This window comes from Panthera leo, chromosome B1 (assembly GCF_018350215.1).
Source record: "Panthera leo isolate Ple1 chromosome B1, P.leo_Ple1_pat1.1, whole genome shotgun sequence".
NCBI lineage: Eukaryota > Metazoa > Chordata > Mammalia > Carnivora > Felidae > Panthera > Panthera leo.
The window spans coordinates 87,610,423-87,631,753 of record NC_056682.1 but is presented as its reverse complement, the minus strand read 5'-3'; the positions used below and the strand labels follow the sequence as shown (position 1 = coordinate 87,631,753).

Sequence of the window (21,331 nt, the reverse complement as noted above, 5' to 3'; positions counted from 1 at the left end):
ACACAAACCTTGTTACTTTTTCACCAATTAGTTACCCCAAGGCCAAATCCCTTTTTTTTTTTTTTTTTTTTGTCAACCCTTCACAACTTTACTGCTTTCTTGTCTAAAAGGTATGAGAGCTGACTGCTTTGGTCATGTCTTTGAGTCTTATATTTTTATGGGCTCCCATACAAATGAAATTGTGTGTTTCTTCTGTCACTCTGTCTTATGTCAATTTAACCATGAGACCAACCAAAGAACTTAGAAGGGAAGAAGGAAAAAGTTCTCCTCTACAGTTCCAAGGGGTGAATTGGCTCTCTCTCTTGCAAAGTTAGCCCCTGAGAAAAGAGGAATACAATCTCCAAGCAAGAAGAGATAGACCTATCAAATAATGAAGGAAGTACTTCTGAAATCCCAAGAACAGGGATGTGCTGGTAAATGTTTAACCACCCACTCTCCAGCAAGAGGGGGAGGGGAATCCTGATTTGCAGCATTTAAAATACTCTGTGGCTTACTTCAAGTGGTCGGCATAATACTGTGTCCCACTGAACACAGAGTGGGAAGAGATAAATGCTCCGCCCTCATGAGCCATAAAAAGCCAGGTCCAGAACACCACCACAGAGGGGGATGGGATGAGGGTGGGGGTAGAGGAGGTGAGGAGTTCAAGGAACTGCAAGCCTTTGGAATCAGCTCACATGGTCTGATTCTGATGCTTTAGGGTTCGACATTTTTCTGATCAGTGCTCTCACTTTCACACAAGAAGACAGCAAGACCAAAGGTAATTTTATCATAATTTGGTAACCATACCAAACCCTGAGTTTCATTTTCAAGTACATGGATGTTGAAAGATGCTGAAAGAATGAAGAGACTCTTTTAGCATTATCAGAGTTTCTGAGATTCAGTCTTTGCCATAATCAAGAATTTAAGGAGAGAAACTTACCATGTGCCTTTGTCATCTATTCAATGCTCTCAAAACATTCTCGGCAACCCTATAGTCTTTTATTTTATCTGTTTAATGATAGTGGCAACTTGGTTCTCCCAAAGCCTTACCTTGAATAGGCATTTGATTCCAAGGGAGTCTTTCATTCCAGAGACCCGTAGGCTGTGTTTAATTAGCTCTTTCACCACTGCATGCAATGGGCTGCCAAGGTGGCCGAAGATGAATGGAATTTCATTGCTTTCAGCCCCAGTCTGAAAACCAGCCACATCCTCACTCCTAACCCCACTTTCCCTAAGGTTCCATTACATTAAACCCATTCCCAAGTACCTTTCTCTGTATCGGTGAGGTCTTTAACTCAAAAGAACATAAACCAAATATGTTAAAAGTAAGGGATGAAAGGAATTTATGGTAAAAGTATTAGGCAGCTTTCAGAATTATGGGAAACTTGGAAAATTAGGCTCAGAAAGCAGAAAGGAACCAAGAGAGATAATCAATGGGAAACACTGAAGAGAGAAAGTCTAATTTAGGACACCAGAGGCTCTATAACTAGCACCGTCACCTCTGTTCCAGGCTCTGCTGCTGCCCCTCTGTGAATAAATTCTCCTCTGTCCCCAGGTGGGAACCATCTGACTGCCAAACCAGTACTAGGTGCTATGTCCTAGCTTCCTGGGGGTACAAAGAGCATCTAATCTCTTTATCCTTGAACATGAAGCCCTGCTTCCCGCTAAGAAGTAGAAACCCGAGGATTTACACCAAACAGAAAGAGCACTCAGATGCAGAATAGTATAAAACTATGACAATTGTCCTCGGTAGATAGGAATTGTGCACTCTTATAGAACAGTTTCAAAGAATGGGGGAGCAGAAAATGGGATTGTAATGAAGACAGGAGTAGAATAAATGAAGGAAATTGATGACAGGAACTGTAGACCAATCTTTTCAGAAGTTTTGTGGGAGTGAAAGCAAGAGTAGCTTGAAGGGCAACACAGTGTTGAAAGTAATGCTTTATTTCTGTTTCTTTCTAAAGGATAAATGCAAGCCAATCAGAGGATGTATTTAAGAGAAAAAAGCTGAATATTTCAGTAATTAAGGCATTAATGGAAAATGAACGGAATCAGGCAAAATTAAGAACACACGTGTCTGGGCTAACTTCATGAGGAGGAGGGTAATTTTCTACCTAACATCGGAGAAAAGGAAAGAATTAATGAGGGAAGGGATGCTGTGAGTTGAAGGAAGGCAGGTTGCAGTCGTTTATAAAAAGAGTTCTCTCAAATAGTCTTGATCTTTTTTACTCCAACAGAAGATAAGAACAGTGTTCAATGTTGAAGGAATGAGTCAGAGTTAGGTACCCGGGGTGAGTGGAAAACATTTAGAAAAGCTTTGATGAAGAGCGATAGTGAACTATGCATGAATAAATGATGTACTAGTGGAATTGAGGACCACTTCCTATCTCGCCACCTAAAAAGCTGTTTCAAAATAGTCACTAAAGTTGGGCTGATAGATTTTTCCATTAGGGGGAAAAAAAAGAAAGTATATACTAAATCCAGCTTCCCCAGCCCTGGTAACAGCCTTCGATGTGATTATGCAAACAACAGATGCAAAAGGAGATTTTAGCCACACACCCACACACATAAAATGCACGAATACCTTCTTGTAGTTTTAGTAAGTGGAATAAAATATTGCAAGAGGATGGAATGATTGTGGCAGATGGTAAATGAGTCCCAGGTTTCAGTGTCTGGGGCAGCTTTAGCTTAGGCTCTGCGGCGTCTTTGATGGCTATTTAAAGGAACTGGAATTTCACCACCCATTAAGAGTACAGATCAGGCCTCAGCTTCACCTTGGTCTTCCGAGGCTTGTCTCTTTCCGCAGAATCTTCCAGATGTATTCTGTAATGACACTGTATCAAGCCACCGAGATCACCCGCCAAAGCCCAATCTGCTACCGGAATCTTCCTAGAAGAAAAGGATGTTTCATCAGAAGCAGTCATTCATCCTAGCCCACACCTCGCCTGCTTCTGATCTTCCGCTGTTAAAAACATAACACACTGGAGGAAGATTGTGCTATATTTCATGAGTGCTCTGTGCCGCCACCAAGGGACAGTTCCATCTGTTATTTGCTCTCAGCTTTGCTTACTGATAAAACAGGAAGGACAGCTTGCTGATGGGCTCTTTGAAGCAAACGGCTCCTCTCTTTCCTGCAATTAATGTTTATAAATTATTTCTACAGCGGATGGTATGTGTGGCACCATGATTTCAAAATTAGTTTCAATAAATTAAGGGCCTGCATTCATTACAAGAGTGGCTTGATTACAATGCAACTCGTGGAGTTTAGAATGCGCCCCGCCTTTTGCGAAAATTGCTCGATGACATCCAACACTGCCGTTAATTCTGTTCATTATCGACCCCTCACGAGAAGATCTCAAGATCATATGTTCTGTTGTTGAAACGTCATTTTGTTCAGTATATGCAAATGTCAGCTGTTCATGGAAAACAGGATTCAGGGTACTGCAAAACTTCAGACTCCAGGTTAATAGCCCTTAGGCTATAGCAAAGTGAAATGGCTTATGGGAACAAAGCACAGATGCGGGTGTGTTTGCTTTTTTGGACTGATTACTCAGTTATTCCAATCATCCACCATTCTTTGGGTAGAGAAATAATTGTATATTTTCTGGCCTCTGCACTATTCTGAAAGGGATTTTCATAGACCTAGAATATAAATCGCTTTTTTTTTCAATTGGAAAACATTCTTTTACCTTGACTTGTCACGTTTCCTTTATTTCCTTGTCTCAATATCCATGACCAAATTTGCCTGCATTTTTTTTAAATAAACTAATTATATTCCCCTTTTATATGGTGGTATGTTTTCTAGGAAACAGTGACTTTGAAATTTCTATTAGGCTTGTCACTTGAAAGTTTTAGACTAGGAAATTTAACTTTCCAAGCAACACCTACCAGTTAAAAGTACGAATAAGAAAAAAAATGGGCTCATGATTTCTGAGGACTAGCGATTGGGGAGAGAATCCTTTGAGCAATGTAACAGTCTATAAAGAGATTCTGAAAAGCCCAGGGAAGCCACTATCTCTTCATCTTTGTTTGAAACTGAGAAATAGAACTTTTGCAAGGAGGGAGCATCAAGAGGAGACAGGAATACCAAGATCGTTGGTTAAAGAAAATAATACAGCACACCCTGAAAGTATGACTCCCTAGAAAATATTACTAATGAATGAGTAAATGAAAGAAAGAATTACTAGAACATAAAGGTAGAAAAATAAGTAGGAAACACGTTCCTACTATTAACAGGGTGTATTTGGGAGAAGTAATTTTGTATAAAGGAAACGCAGGCCAGTGGTGTTGCGCAATTTGTGACCATTTCATTTTATTTCATAATAACTCATGGAAGACAAGACCTGTGTTGCTTGCGCCCATTGCTCCGTGAGAGTACTTTAGAAAGCACAGCAGCTGATTGCACAAAATAAAATCTATTACATTTTTTGAAAGATTCACTTGAGTGGAATTTGAATTAGGACATTCTTGGTCAACGCCATCATTCAATGAGAGATAAGATAAAGCCCCTTGAAGACGGGGCCATACACATTAATAAGGAGCAGAAAAAACAAGACATTCAGAAGTTTTACTTAACATTAAATCTGGGTCATCCTTTTTTTTTTTTTTTTCCTAATCTTCCAAGTAGCCAGCTGTTCTTCGTAGTCTGGAGCGGTATTCAAAACGGCACTGATTGAAGATGTAACGAGAAACTAATAGAACACAGTTATGAAGAGACTAGGTAGAGTACAATTAGTTTTCTTTAAATGCCTTTCGGTGAGATTACAAGAAATAATTACCAACAAGGTAATGCTGTTGTTAAAAGGAACAAGGGCATTATTAGTCTATATGTGGTGAATAAGAACAATGACATAATTTTCCTATTGAATATAGTCATCTCTCTTTGGAGCAATTTAGATAATCCAGGAGCCATTGGAATGATTAGACATTTGACAAAACACTCTGGTCATTTTATAGTCCTCAAGTATTTGGGGAGATAGAAGTATTGACAAAGGTTAGAGGAGGAAATAGATTAATGCATACAATATGTTTCCAGGCATGGGCTGAACCCAGAGGATATACTAAGGATCTCCTACCATGTAACAGCCAGCAAGAAGTGGTAACTCCGCATCTTCTATAATTCCTAAGAACACCCACATGAATAAAATTGAGAATATAATATGAAAGGCTGAAGTAAAATCTAGGGAAATGTACACAGGACCTGAAAGATTCCAGCCTTTTTTCTGAGTCTTTGATAAACACATATACTGTCATGTTTCAAACAGTTGATGGCCATCCTTCTTACAGACCTGTTTATTACGATCAGTCTCAATATTATTCCCTGTGATGCAGTTTAGAAAATAAATTTGTGCATTTAGTAAATGAACCAAATCATAAGCAACTGCATTTTTGCTCCATAGTCGGCTGCTTTGATTACTCGTACACTTAACTAGTCAACTTTAGAAGGGAAAATGTTCATTTTCCTTTGATGGAAATTAAGTGCTTATTTTTAGAAAACTAAAAACAATCAAGGCATCCATTGTGCTCTTTTCCCATGAAAGTTGACTGATGTTTAAGAGGGACTAGGACCACATAATGACTGGCTACTAGTAGCAAGTGGCTTTCTTTTAATATGGAATTTAAATGAGTTTTTAATTATCTATTTTCAGAATATTCCATATTCTAATAAAGTGACATAGTGAAAATGGGCAGCACAAGAATAGTATTCAAGAGAAAGGCTAGATGTATAAATAAAGGCGACATAATAAAGAAACAAAATTGTGTAGGCATTAAAACTACCTATCATATGGGGCACCTGGGTGGCTCAGTTGGTTAGGCGTCCAACTCCTGATTTCGGCTCAGGTCATGATCTCGCAGTTTTGTGAGTTCAAGCCCGCATCAGGCTGTGCTGACAGCGTAGAGACTGGAGCCTGCTTTAGATTCTGTGTCTCCCTCTCTCTCTGCCCCCACCCCACCCCCCCACTCACACTGTCTCTGTCTCTCTTAAAATAAATAAATAAACTTAAAATTTTTTGTCTTAACTACCTATCGCTTAAATGGGTATTTTTCTTCAAAGTAACCTACACAAAAGTTATTACTCCAATAATAACTTTGTTCTAAGTATTTTTAAAACACCATTTTTGGAATCAACTCTGTACATAATACCAGTCATACAGAAAATCGGGCACTGTCACTCCTCATATCCCATATCAAGCCATGGAAGAGCTTGAATTCCGCCTCCTTTTTCAATATATCAAAATAAATATTCTTTACTCAGACTAGTTACTGCCTCCTCATTTTATTGACAGAGCCACACAATTATATTGAAGAAGTAAAAAATAAAACTCTTAGAACTACTTATTTAAATACAGATTCATGGTTCCTAAATTGTTTTCATTCTAGTTTGCTGAATTAGACGACCTGACCGCCTGTGAGTCAACCCACTAATCCACTCCTCCTTGACTATTGATCTGGTTACATGGGGCTACTCTGTATCACCAGATAAACATTTAGGAAGAAAAGTGGCCTACACCGTCCCGCCTAAATGTCACAATCTTGGGGATGTATTCTGGTCTTCAATTGCCACTTTAAACCAGTTCAATACTTGTGCAAATTCTGCCGCCAGTTGGGACTATTATCATTCCTGGCATAGTTGTTTACAATCCTAAGAATGGTCATGTTCCTCCATTTAGGAGGACAGGAGTCTGAGAATCAAAAGCTCTTAAATTACCATCTCCAATCTAAACAAAGCCTGTCAGCTCTTATCATTATGAGAAGAATTATTGTTTCTTAAAAATAGGTACAATATTGGCCGATGGAGTCCAGTGTGCATGGCAGATTTTTAAAGGGAAAAATAGCAAATACCAACAATACGCAGTGAAATGTAAGGATGTAATCCCTGCCTTACAAAATGTTCTAAAATAAAAGGGCAATATTTAGTATCATAATCCCTCTCCAAAATCATCATTGCATTCCTGCCACTATTGTTTTCAACAAAATCCCTTGCCTTGGAAAGGATGGTGACAAATGGGACTTTAAAAAGTTTGTAGGTTAATTGCATGTATTACATGTCTACTGTGCGCTCTATTGACATAAAAATAATTAACCGTTTCTAAAGAATTTGCTGTGGTCCAGGCACTATTCTTAGAGGTTGTATAATCCTCATTTCAGGCCTTGTAAAGGGACCATGCCGGGCCTTGTTTTAAAGATAAGGAGATCAAAGTTCAGAGAAGTTAGTAACTTGCCCTAGGTTTCCTGTCTAAGAAATGGTAGAGCCAAAATTTAAACCCAGGTCTAACTCCAAAGTTTACGTTTTTATTAACTATTTCTGAGAGTTATATTTGACTTATCCTTGCTGTTGAAGTTTTAGTAGGAAAAAAATCTCAGTCTCTGGGAGCTAAAATATATAAACTGCTGTATATGAAAGTGTCTGTCGGCTGAAGAAACACAATTTAAACAATGCTTAAACCTGACACTAAGCTCCATGTCCTATTTCGCGTTTCAAAAATGATTGAATAAATTCCTTTCGCTACTGGAATATCACCAGATTGGCACATGATGTATCTGTAATCTACTGTCCAATCCCAAATGGCCAGAGGACAAAGGTTGCTTCCATGGCATTTCTAAGCCAAAGCTGAAAGGCCAAAAAATCACTGGAGAAATTTGCTCTGGTGAGATTTCGGTTCAATTTTATTCTCCCTTGAGGTTTCAACAAACTTCAGATAATCATCTTGAACTTGGTGATGAACCAAACGCAGATTCAGAGTATGGTTTTCTCAGAGGGTCAGCCCTTCCATTTAGAACACCGCACAGCTTAAAGTGATGAGCCAAATGGGTCAGATGTTCAATACTTGGCAAAAGCCTCAGCTGTCATATTGAAACAATGTTGACAAGATGGCAGGCTTTAAAATAAATCCCCCATGGAGGCTGTTGATATCATTCTCGCTTTCCCTTCTGTCTCCTATCCAGTCTCGCTACTTTCTGGAGCACATGCCAATCGGGCAGATCATTTACTAGGAACTACAAGGACTGCACAATATTCCAATATTTATTCCAGCAGCAGGCGCCAATCATGGGCGTATACATGAGGGGACATCCTTTATTCCCCTGCATGAAGTAAAGCGTGAGGCTTGATGCACATCTGCCCAAGCTATCAGAGGGCAGCCAAAGCCACCGCAGTCCTCACTCACCAGCTCTTAACCCTTTCCAGTCAGTTTTATTGAATAAAGCGAGCACTGAGCACCATGAGTTTTTCTCCTAAACGATCCATTTTGGCAAATGCACTGAGAATGTTGATTAATTTCAGTTAGGTAGTAGAATCAATCCATCTTTCTGGTAAGCAAGAAGCTGGCTTACTAACTTTGAATTACACATCATATAAGGGATAGAGATATGGATTCATTAACTATTTGTGTGATAGCATTTCTTTATAATAAACTGATTTGGACTGCTTCAAATATAGCCTACAAGTTTAGCCCCAGGCATGACATTTAAGCTTTTAATTTCATGAACTTTCACATGTGTGCCCTAATCAATTATAGATAGAAATCTAGGTGCCTGGGTGACTCTGTCAGTTAAGTGTCTGATTCGTAGTTTTGGCTCAGGTCATGATCTCATGGTTTGTGGGTTCAAGTCTGACAGTGCAGAGCCTGCATAAAATTCTCTCTCTCCCTCTCTCTCTCTTCCCACCCCCCACCCCACTTGCATTCTCCCTGTCCCTCTTCCTCTTTTAAAAATAAATAAATAAATAAATAAATAAATAAATAAACATTTAGAAAAATAGAAATATAGCCACACTGTGAGGAAAATTAACTTTTGATACATTACTTCTCTGTTCTAAATTGATCATTGGGGTGTCTGGGTGGCTCAGTTGGTTAAGCGTCTGACTTTGGCTCAGGTCATGATCTCATTGTTCTTGGGCTCAAGCCCCACCTGGGGCTCTGTGCTGACAGCTCAGAGCCTGGAGCCTGCTTCAGATTCTGTGTCTCCCTCTCTCTCTCTCTGCCCCTCCCCCACTCGTGCTCTGTCTCCCTCTGTCTCAAAAATAAACATTAAAAATAATTTTTTTAAATAATTGATCATCTGGGGCGCCTGGGTGGCTCAGTCGGTTGAGCGGCCGACTTCGGCTCAGGTCATGATCTCATGGTCCGTGAGTTCAAGCCCCGCGTCGGGCTCTGTGCTGACAGCTCAGAGCCTGGAGCCTGTTTCAGATTCTGTGTCTCCCTCTCTCTGCCCCTCCCCTGTTCATGCTCTGTCTCTCTCTGTCTCAAAAATAAATAAACGTTAAAAAAATTTAAAAAAAAATAATTGATCATCTTGCAGATATAAGAGAATAATAGGAGAATAACATAATGCAGGAGAAAAATACAGTGCCAGTAAATATAATTTGATATTAAGATGAGATTGTTTTAAATGACTCACATTGTCTTTGCCTTTGCAGTCTATATAATAAATAATTGCCAATCCATCTATTTTTCAGTTATGAGATTTTGAAATTGGTATGTAGATATTTCAGTAAAGTTATTGGGGTAGCCGAAACCACCAGAACATCCAGGTGAATAGCTTTATTACAATGAAAAGTTGGAAAACTACTAAAATGATCAAGGGGAGCATTGAGAAAGCTCTCTTGCCTTTTTTTTTTTTCTAAGTTTATTTTGAAAGAGAGAGCATGAGAGGTGTGGGGCAGAGGAGGAGAGAGAGAGAGAGAGAGAGAGAGAAAGAGTGTGCGAAAGAATCCCAAGTAGGCTCTGTGCTGTCAGCACAGAGCTGGGCTTGGGGCTCCATCTAAAAAACCTTGAGATCATGACCTGAGCCATGATCATGACCTGATCCGAAATCAAGAGGCCAATGCTCAAGGTGACTGAGCCACCCAGGTGCCCTGAGAAAGTTCTCTTATATTAACTCCACCTTTAGACTATTCATCTTATTAGTGTTTTCAGAATACTGCAACCACGGACAATTAAAAAGGTAGCACTTGAAGGGGCCATAAGACGATCTGAGTCAGTCATTTACAAATGGGTGAGGACGCTTCCTTCCAAAGCTACTGTCAAGGTGCTAAGAAGAGAGAGCAGGGAGTTGCCCACACCTGCTTCACTCAGAGCCACTCCCACCCTTCTCCTCCTTTGTGTTTTGTTTTGTTTTGTTTTAAGCAGGGTCCTCTTGGAAAAATAAAATACTATCGCTAAGGGAAAAATTAAAAACCATGGAACCTGAGGGTATTATGGTAAGTGAAATAAGCCAGGCAGAGAAAGACAGGTACCATACGTTTTCACTCATATGTGGATCTTGAGAAACTTAACCGAAGACCATGGGGGAGGGGGAAGGGAAAAAAAAATTACAGAGAGGGAGGGAGGCAAACCATAAGAGTCTCTTAAGGACTGAGAACAAACTGAGGGTAGATGGTGGGTGGGGGAGAGGGGAAAGTGGGTGATGGGCAGGGCGGAGGGCATTGTTGGGATGAGCACTGGGTGTTATATGGAAACCAATTTGACAACAAATTATATTAAAAAACAAAACAAAACAAAAAACCATGGATCTTGTCTAGGGTACTCCTCATTTTATAAAGTGACTAAACTGAAGCTGAGAAAAGTGAAATGATGAGGCCAGTGTCACCTCCCCCCCCCCCCACCCCCGCCCCGCCAGTTAATGACCAGGTCAGAACAGTAGCAGCTCTTCCCACTTCTGACTCTAGAACCCATCAGGCCCTTTCAGAAGACCACGGCTTTCCTCGTGTTGTTGTTTCTTCTGTCTACACTTCCCAATCCTCTTTTTCTCCCGGATGCACCCTACTCATTTTTCCAGCATAAATCCACAGAGCCCTTTTGGAACCCCAGCCAGTTTTATTCACTTACCAAAGTCTGAAGCAAAGTACTGGAGGGATCTGGCTTAGGTGTGAAGGCAAATCCAAGGCTACAGTGAAAATGTCACTTCATTTCAGGATCACCAGTACTATCGTGATCACCATGACTGCGTCACCATCAACATCTTCATCATCATCCCGTATGTTATACTGCACTCCCTAGTGGTTTATTCACATGGATGTGACTTCACTTGATGACGGTCAACAAATATTTTTAAGTATCTTAATAAGCCAAATGCTAGGAAAATCATTATTTGTACTTTTAATTTTTTTTTTTTAATGTTTATTCATTTCTGGGAGAGAAGGAGAAAGAGTGAGCTAGGGAGGGGGAGACAGAGGAGCCAAAACGGACTCTGTCCTGACAGCAGTGAGCCCGAGGTGGGGCTTGAACTCACGAACCGTGAGATCATGACCTGAGCTGAAGTCAGACGCTCAACCGCTCAACCTACTGAGCCACCCAGGCGCCCCTGCTTTGTGCTTTTAGATAGACTGCTTTGTAACCAGCCACAATTTGTTTGGCATGTGCAATGGCTCTCATAAAATAGATTTTTAAATCTTTTAAGTCATCTGTTGTTATGCCTCCTGTTGCTTTTTTTTGAACAGAGATGTGTTTACAGAAAACAATCTGCAGATTACTGGTTAACAAAACTAGACATAAAACCAACACCGTCAACCACAGAATCCAATGGCAAAAAGTTAAGAGCTAAAAGCAGAATCAGCTGCCGGCTGACTGCAGGAGTGCTATAGCCTTGAGTGACCTCCCTGCAGCTCTTGATGCTAATGATCATGCCCTCCTTCCTGAACCTTCCATCCCCTTTGTTTTATATATCACTGCTCTCTTCGTAGCTCTTTGAAGCTTCCTTCCAAGTGCCATTTTATGGCTTTTCTGACCCTCCACATATTTTCATACTTTCGAGTATTTGCTCATGATCGTCTTTCCTTTCTTCCTCTCTGCTTGAACTTCTCATCTTCCAAGATTCATCTCAGATACCACTTCGTTTCTAAAGTCTTTCCTGACCATCCAGACTGGAATGATATGTTCCTTCCTCTTTTCTTTTTTAAAAATGTGTTTAGTTTTTCAGACAGGTAATGCATTCACATGATTCAAAAACCAAAAATATAAATAGGCATGCAGTGAAGAGCCTGTTTTACACCACCGTTTTCTGTCATCCAATTTTTCTTCTTGTTGATTGAGTTTTGTGTTTCATAAAATACTTATGCATAAATAAGCAAAGATAAGCATAATTTTCCTCTGGTTTAACAGAAATGCTGCACACTGTACAATATGTTCTGCACCTGCTTTTTTCTCACTTAATGCTAAATGTTTTGGAGAGCGGTAGTTTTATATTAATACATAAAGTGCATATTAATACTTCATTTTCTTACAACTGTATGGTATTTTACTGCAGAGTTATTGCATGATGTACTTAATCTGTCTCCTCCTGATGGAGCTTTGTTTCTAATTTTTGCTATAATGAGCAATAGTCCTGTAGCAATTAATAGCCTCATAATATGTCATTTTGCAAATATGGACTATTATACCTACAGAATAAATTGGAACTGATCTACCAGACAGTATGAAATTTTCATAAACATTTCCCATTGCCCTGTACATATATGTGTATAGCAATTTACACCTTCTCAAGAAAGACGTGAAGTACATATTTAACCCATATTTTTGATAGCACGGGGTTACCAGACTTCTGTATATTTATCAATCTTAATAGGTAAGAGATCTTATTTCAGTGTAATACTAATTTGCATTTCTTTTATTATGATTAAGCTTGAGTACCTTTGCACAGTTCTAAGGATCATGCGTATCTCCTTTTTAATTAATTATTTGTTTATATGATTTCCACATTCTTCTGCTGGGTAATCTGGCTCATTTGTGGATGCTCTTTATATATTAGGGAAATGGGATCTTTTTCTGTTATATGAGCTACAAATGTTTTCCAGTTTGTGCTATTTGCTTTTAACTCTGTTTAGACTAACCCCCTTCATTCTCTAGCTGCCTATTAACTATTCATTTATTATTGAACTCATTATATTATGTCATAAATGTTTCTATGTTTGCTATCATATAGGCACACGTATTGCTGCTATTAGGCTTTGAAAATCTCAAGAGCAGATATCGTTTCTTATTCAGCTGTCTTATTCAGGCCTCTGTTCATCAGCACAATGCCAGGTGCCTAAAATTCAGCAACAAATTTTCGGTGAATGAATCTTTAGTGTCTGCTTATTTTTTTTTTCTTCTAAGTTTAAGCTGCTGCTAAATTGGAATGATTAAACTGGTGTTAGCTACATTTAACAGCATTCACAACACTGCTCTGTTGTGGCTCCGCGTCTCCTTTCCTGATTCTATGATACTTGAAACAATGTTTTTTTTTTTTTTTTTTTTATATTTATTCACTTTTGAGAGAATGAGAGAGAGAACAGGGGAGGGGCAGAGAGAGAGGGAGACACAGAATCCAAAGCAAGCCCCAGGCTCCGAGCTGTCAGCACAGAGCCCGACGCGGGGCTCGAACCCATGAGCAGCGAGATCATGACCTGAGCCGAAGTCAGACGCTTAACCGACGGAGCCACCCAGGCGCCCTCTGTTCTGTGATGCTAAACTGAATACTAACAAGCAGCAATTATTGAGAAGACTGACTTCTATCTGGAGTACAATTCAAAAAATGTCATGACTGTGCGTGCGTGTACATATGTGTATGGGGTAGAGTGGAGGAGGCAGGCCCACATAACCATTTATGTTCCTAAATTTCTTTTTTTAGTCTATAAAATAAAACAAAGTTTCATTTTTTAGTCTATAAAATAGGCTTTACCAGAGTAAAGCCTCCTGGCTTGGCCCTTTGTGCCAAGATCCCTAGTCCCAGAAACCTGTTTAGAAATGATATCTTTGAAGTAAATTAATAGAAAATTCAAGAGAGTAAGAGACCGGCCTTTCAATGAATCCAACATCAGTTAGAGCACATCTGTTTGTTCTTTGTGTTCTTCCTGGCGTACCCTAAATACAAATTTTAGGATATCTTTTTATAGAAAAAAAGTGAAAATTTGATTTTTTTTTTTTTTTGTATCAGCCACTTCTTCTCATTTTATTGCTTCTCAAGTGTTTTTACAGTTGATTGAAAACACAGCAACTCCTCAGGCTGTCTCTAAAATAAAGGCTGTTAGATTAGCAGGGGTGGAAAGAAGGTATGGAACTCCCACGCGCATGGTCATCCATAATTGTCTCTTTGGTTCAGACCTCGATGAGGCGCCAAGATGTCTGCTTGCTTTGTTTGGTTTTTAGGTCTCCGCGCTAGCCTGCAGTGGCATAAGAGCGTTCACCCTGACTCACCTTCCCTTTGTGTTTCTTTCTTTCTTTCTTTTTTTTTTTTTTTTCCCGCCACTGATGAGTGCACAAAAAATAAACAGTTTTCCTATGGTGCTTGATAGCACTCAAATGTGCCAGGGCAAGGACCCCTTTTCTAGAAAATGAAATAAAACATATGGAAGGAAACTAAGAACTCTTGTCAAAATTATTCCACTGTGAAATTAGTTACATTCCACAAGAAAATATAATCATGCCAAGGGTTTCTGTCTTCAGTGACTCTCATATAAACTGCAGCAGGAAAAAAAAAAATCTGGTGTTCGGCTTCATAAGCTGTCAGTGCCATTGGCTACCTAAACCCATTCATATTTGATTATTTTCAGTCCACTGCAACTTCTATACAGCCCTGGTGGATATTTCTTTGCTTCATTGAATAAAACATTCACATCAGTCTATGATTGTGTTGCCGTTGTCCTTGCTATAATTAACACAGCAGCAGATTAAAAAATACTACTTAAAATAACTGGTGTACAATTCACTTCCAAACAGAATACACATAAAAAAAGATTATCCAACAGAGAGCTGCCAAATGTACTGTAAACTGGAAGGGTTTCAATATCCTTTAAACACTCGGCTAGAAGCTAACTGAACCACATCTCTGCTGTCAGTAGAGCATGAAACTCTGAGATTTGTTTCAGTTTCCATCCAGTCTCCGCCAGTTAAAACTAAAGACTTCCACCGCGTAAATACATGTTTCCATTTTTGCTGGCATTGTCTACTCTCTTTTTTTTTTTTAAACAATTTTTTTTAACGTTTATTTATTTTTTTTTTTTTTTGAGACAGAGAGAGACAGAGCATGAACGGGGGAGGGTCAGAGAGAGGGAGACACAGAATCCAAAACAGGCTCCAGGCTCCGAGCTGTCAGCATAGAGCCCGACGCAGGGCTCGAACCCACGGACCGCGAGATCATGATCTGAGCCGAAGTCGGCCCGCTTAACAGACTAAGCCACCCAGGCGCCCCTGTCTACTCTCTTTTATAAGCAATACATTTCCCTTTCAAGGATGCTTGAACCTTTTATGAAGATGACACTCTGAAAGGCACTGTGGCATAACAAACTTCCTCACTTTCATCATCATCCTCATCACCACAGTCTTTCTGGTGCACACACAGTTGTGAATGGCACCGTAAAGAAAATCTAATAGACCCCATCCTTTCCCCTATAGGAGCGTATCATGGAAAACACACACACACACACATGCACACACGCACACATGCACAATCTAGAGAGGGAGCAATGCATGCAAACAGTAGACCCTGCTCAAAATCCTCTGTTGGACTCCCATTTCTTATCAAATCAAATACAATTTCCTCAGCCTGTCATTCAAAGACTTCTACTATATGAACCTAGATTATCTTTGCAGCCTGTGTTTTACCAATCTCCTGAGTGAATCTCCTATTCCTAGTAAACCAGATTACCTGCAGTTCCTGTATCATTGGTCTGGTTTCCATTATCTGGTCCTGCCTCCCAGATAAGCAGAGAATCAGAGTCCCAGAGTCAACTCATCCGAAGTATTGGTGCTGGCTGCCTGCTTCAGGGGAAGATGGGGAGAGGGATAGGGAGGAAGAGGTGCTCCTTGTAGTCTTATCACGAGGCAGCTAGCATGCCACTAAGGGCATGATCTGAGTCAGATCATCTCTCAGAGCTGCTGATAAGAAAAATCAGGCAGACATCTAAATAAGTTATTGGTTTAGATGAATGCTACAGAAATAAGGAGTCTGTGGTGGACCCGGGAGGACAGACATAGGACAGGAGACATGTTTCAAAGTGGAGAGATTGAGACGCAGTCTAACACTGTATAAAGGAGCGGGGAAATGAAATGTTTTTTCCTACAGTGGCTGCTTCTCTGGGTGGCTCAGGACAGAGAGGTTAAGAATGTGAGTGGAGCTAAAAGCCACTTCAGTGCTTGATACATTCTTTCTGCACGGAACATTGCCCCCCACTAGTCCCACGCACATCCGTGATTCAAGACCCACCTCAAATATCATCTCTTCCATGAAAACTTCTTCTACCCTTTCAAAAGAGGCCCTCTTTGCCTCTCTGCCACTCCATCGTACACACTGATAATACTTGGTGGCCTTCCTGAGGCAGATTGTGGATTACAGTCTTTGGCGTATTGGTCTCACATCTTTACTATATTATATGCACTACAAATTATGGATCTGCTCTTTTTAAATATCAACCGTAGCAACTACAAACTCTGACATATAATTGTTGCTCAGTAAATACTGTTAATATTAACTAACATCTGGATGGGGAACAAATATTTGCATGATCTATGGAACAAGGAAAAAGGTATCAAGGTCCAAATATTTCTCTGGATGCTTTCCTAGTTGGCCAGTATCATTGGCATTCCTACAATATGTTTTATAGAGATAGCTGGATACATTCAGCTTATATTCAATATTTACTTACAGTTCCGCAGGGGCCAATTTGCTAATTTGTCAGAATAAAATTATCCACCATAATCTTAAGGGATATGGAAGATGTTGGAATAAATATTACCACAGATATATAGTAATGTCCACTTTCATATTCTCTTCAGTTTTCTTGGCACAGCCAAGAAATCATTTCATCCCAACTAAAAGTCTGATACCAAGACTAATTTAGGTTATGTTTTCATTAAAATTTAGTTTGCTTTTCTTTTTTTTTTTTAATTTTTTTTTAACGTTTTATTTATTTTTGAGACAGAGAGAGACAGAGCATGAACGGGGGAGGGTCAGCGAGAGAGAGACACAGAATCCGAAACAGGCTCCAGGCTCTGAGCTGTCAGCACAGAGCCCAACGCGGGGCTCGAACTCACGGACCGCGAGATCATGACCCGAGCCGAAGTCGGACGCTCAACCGACTGAGCCACCCAGGCACCCCTAGTTTGCTTTTCTTAATGTAACAATCCTTTTTCACTATATTATCCCTTTATTAAGTTCACCATTTTGGAAGTACATGTTTGAAATCTATATTTTAAGGAAGGAAAAATCTTGCAGTATCCAAAATAAAATGATCCTTGAATTCTCCTTGTGTTGGTTGCAGAAAGATTAAGGATAAAATTTCAGCCAAGCTCCTAGCAAAGTCTATTGCGTATTATAAAATATATTTTATGATTAAATATTATCCCCAAATTTATCTCATTTTTCCTACTTACTTTCCCATTCTCCAATTTTCTTAATTAATAAAAATGGTATCTTGGGGCACCTGGGTGGCCCAGTCAGTTAAGCATGCGACTTCAGCTCAGGTCATGATCTCACAGTTTGTGAGTTTGAGCCCCGTCGGGCTCTCTGCTGACAACTTGGAGCCTGGAGCCTGCTTAGGATTCTGTATCTCCCTCTCTCTCTGCCCTTCCCCCACTTGCACTCTCTCTTTTTCTCTCTCAAAAATATATAAACATTAAAAAGTTATAAAAATAAATAGTATCTTATAAGCCCCTTTCAATACTTTTTATGTTAACAACAGTATTTATAATAAATACATAAAATTAAAGTGATCCACTGTTATTTACATTTTGACATCCTGAAGTCAAATATGTTACACAGAAGTATAATATTATTATATAAGAAAGAAATTTACCCTTTTAAGTACATTTTCTTAAAAGTAGAATGAATTCAAAACCGGCTGAAAGGTTCAGGAAAAATCTGTTGGTCTCCTAATTTGCTCCTAACATTGAAGGAATCCATTTATTAATTTTGTCTCTTACTTTCTCCTCTAAAGGGTAAGATAAATAAAACTTTCATCTGCCCATCTACCTTACTTTCATAATTCTAACATAAAGTATATATAAAGGTGAGAAATCTTGACTTTCAAAATACTTTGTAATAGTTACAGAGCTGAAAGGTGGTAAGAAATGTAGAGTGGTCATATTCATTATAGAACTTGCTTTCCAAGGCTATGGGAGTGCATCAAGAAAATAAACCATAAATATGATACATTCTTGGCTATGCAGCACTTAAAAGACCCTTTATAATATGTAGTTATTCCACTAAACCAAGATGAAAACTTCGGATGTGGAGCTGATTTACAGAATTTTGTCAAACCTTTTTGACATATATTTTGCTTTTGTTAGTTCACATCTAATGGCTAATTCATTTCTAATTAAAATGTTCCAAGATTTAATATTTTGACTAAAAACAGTCATTGGAAGACCAGCGCTAAATACGAAATTTCACAAACGCAAAGTCCATCCTTTTTTAATACGTGCAAACAAACTCTCCACGAGCCTGTTTATGAACTGGTTATTTACATGTGTGGAAAGTGAGCAAATGTTATATTACTGCTGACTCTGAGGAAGGCACTTGCTGTGTAGGCAGAGAACGTCGAAGCCATTTGTGAAGGGAAGAGTATGTCACCGAAATTAATGTAGTAGACTAGCCTCATAAGTCATCTCTGCCATTCTGCTCCACCATACTGCTGGCAAGAGTGGAGGTCAATATTCCATGCATTTAGAGCATACAGAGCCTATTTATTTACTTCGGGACTCACATTCCCTCATGTAGTCAGGATACAAGAAGACTCAGATTAAAAACTTTTTTAAGAAACCCATTATTCAAAGCAATGAATTAGCCATTAAACTTGAACAAGTATTTCAAAATTTTCCTTGTTTCTGAATGCCATGACTCACCTGCCTATACAGAGGAGGTGGTCACCTATGGGCTCAGACTTTAGTGCCCTCGTATATGCTCCTCATCCAATGTGATAAATTGTTTTCTTTTCCATGTGTTCATTGAAGCGTGCGATCTTTTCATTTTTTTCCCCCAAATCCTTAAGAAGGGAACACGCCTTTCCTTTGCTCAATTAGACTTAAGATTTAAACTCCAGGGCATCTCGTTGGCTCGATCAGTTAAGCATCCAACTCATGAGTTCAGCTCAGGTCATGATCCCATGGTTGTGGGATAGAGCCACACATTAGACTCTGCACTGAGCGTGAAGCCTGCTTAAGATTCTCCCTCTCTCTTTCTCTCTCCTGCTGTCCCTCACCTCCTTCCCTCTGACTCTAAAATAGTAATTAAAAAAGAATAACTCTTTACGCAGAAGAAGTACTTTAAGCATTGCGGCCATGCTCACAAAAAGCAGAAAGCAAGGGTAGTACGTGAAGAATGTTAAAGAAAAGGAGACAATGAGAGTGTCCAAAACAAACTTCAAGTGATCAGTGTTTTGTTTCTGTTTTGCTTTTTACTAAAGGTAATGTGGACCCAGGATAAGGACCGGAGAATTTTTCGGGATACTTAGATTGCTAATTGCCACTTATAGAAAGTGATTATGACTGCTCATAAAAATAACTGATTATTGAACAAACGGACACTTTCTGGCCCTGTGAACCAGTTTCCAACAATGAACATATTCTTCGTACTATTTTGTTCCCCATAGATGCACAAAGAGTTGCTGTTTCAGTCTTCTTGCCCAGGGAATCAGTTATTCAGCACATCCATATGGTGCCCTAGATTCTATTGAAAAGTCAATGAATCATGTGGGTAAATGGTGGTGGACGACTTCTATGTCCTCATTTTTGCTCCCGTTAGTTGGGGTTTTAAAACTTCGGGTTGAGTTAATTTTGATTGCTAATTATTAGGTCTCTGTAGCTGGTTAGAATTGTCGGGAAGGAGCTGAGAGGATGGTAGAAAAAAATAAAGCTGGGAAAAAACTCAAGGCTGGTACAGGGATGCAAGGTTCCTAGTGCTCTACAGAGATCTATGCATGTGAAACCTCTTTCGCAGAAGTCTTTGCTTCAGAGTCAAACTACTCCTCTAGCAACTTCTTTAAGCTGATTAAAAAAATACTCATTGTAGCCACCATATGTTTTCACTCTTACATGGATCCTGAGAAACTTAACAGAGGGCCATGGGGGAGGGGAAGGAAAAAAACAGTTAGAGAGGGAGGGAGCCAAACCATAAGAGACTCTTAAAAACCAAGAATAAACTGAGGGTTGATGGAGGGGTTGGGCAGGGAAGGGAAAGTGAGTGATGGGCATTGAGGGGGGCACCTGTTGGGATGAGCACTGGGTGTTGTATGGAAACCAACTCGACAATAAATTTCATATTAAAAAAATAAAAAAAAAATACTGAGCACCAGTTATACGGGAAGCACTGTGATAGATTTTCAATTATGAAAATATTAAAAGAATATGATTGCCATCCTCACAGAGCTCAGGGTCCCCGTGAAAGTCACCATGAAAGCTGTATACCTGAATACACGCTACTATAATAACTGATGGAAGTTTACGAGTGCAATAGAAGAGGCTCGGGGCTCTAGATGGAAGGGTCAACTGGAAGAAGCAACAAAAGAGACAGTAAAAAAGGTAACATTGGAGAGGAGTCTTAAAAATGTGATTGGGAAATATAACGTGATTCTGACGTGTGAGAACCAGGGAATCCCTTCCAGTGCCTCACTAACTAAAGGTACCATAATACAATTCTGGGTTTACGTTTCCATCCCCTGTGCGTTTAGCTGCTTCATGTTTCTATCTATGCCCTGTTAGCTCGTTGGATGGAATCTTTGCTGCCATGCATTCATCATCCTTGCACTTCTTTTATTTCTTTATAATAAATGATTCAATTTCTGTAAACATATTTTCTCATAGGGCTCTATTTCCCTATCATTTTATCATCTTTAGGCTCTTCCCTGACCATTTGTAAGCTTTTTAAATTCAGTGTAATGATGCTCTCAAAAGGGCAGAGGGATCAGACCCGGGGCAAATCAAAATTGGTTTTTCTTCTCCCCTATAAAGTATGGTTAAAATAAACATCAAGAAAATCTATGAGGAAATGAAACAGAGAAGAGATCTCACAAAGCCAACTGAAATGAAGCAGAGAGTAAACCCTGTTTCTTCAGCTTGTTGAAGGAACACTATCATCGTGGAAAGGGTGGGGACCCTTCCACTGGGAGTCTCTCCCACCTTTTCTTGTCCCTTGGCTTTTTATGTTAAATAAAGCATCCAACTCTTGGCAAGTCAAGTTGCATCCATGTGCTTGTCAAACTCCATTCCGACGGAACACAGGGGACTAATTTAGCTGCCGCAGCAGACAAGAAAGAGGAGTGGAGTTGCCGGAGAGGCAAGAACACATGAGTGTGTGGGGAGCTTCCAGAAGCAGGGAGCAGAAGGAATCAGGCAGAGCGCAAATGTCACAGTCTGGAACAGAATCATCTCTGCATGTTCAG

At 39.6% G+C, this 21,331-nt stretch overlaps 1 protein-coding gene across 3 annotated transcripts in view; it reads right to left on the bottom strand.

Annotated features, from left to right (window-relative positions):
* Nucleotides 1-21,331, bottom strand: part of SLC7A11 (solute carrier family 7 member 11) — a 246,439-nt gene that overhangs the window by 117,547 nt on the left and 107,561 nt on the right. For 2 of the 3 annotated variants that reach the window (XR_006201707.1, XR_006201708.1), the window contains exon 13: nucleotides 2,754-2,868. The gene's annotated coding sequence lies outside the window, so the exon portion shown is untranslated. Of the gene's footprint in view, nucleotides 1-51; nucleotides 2,869-21,331 lie in introns of those variants that run through there. The other variant, XR_006201709.1, reaches the window with a different exon arrangement.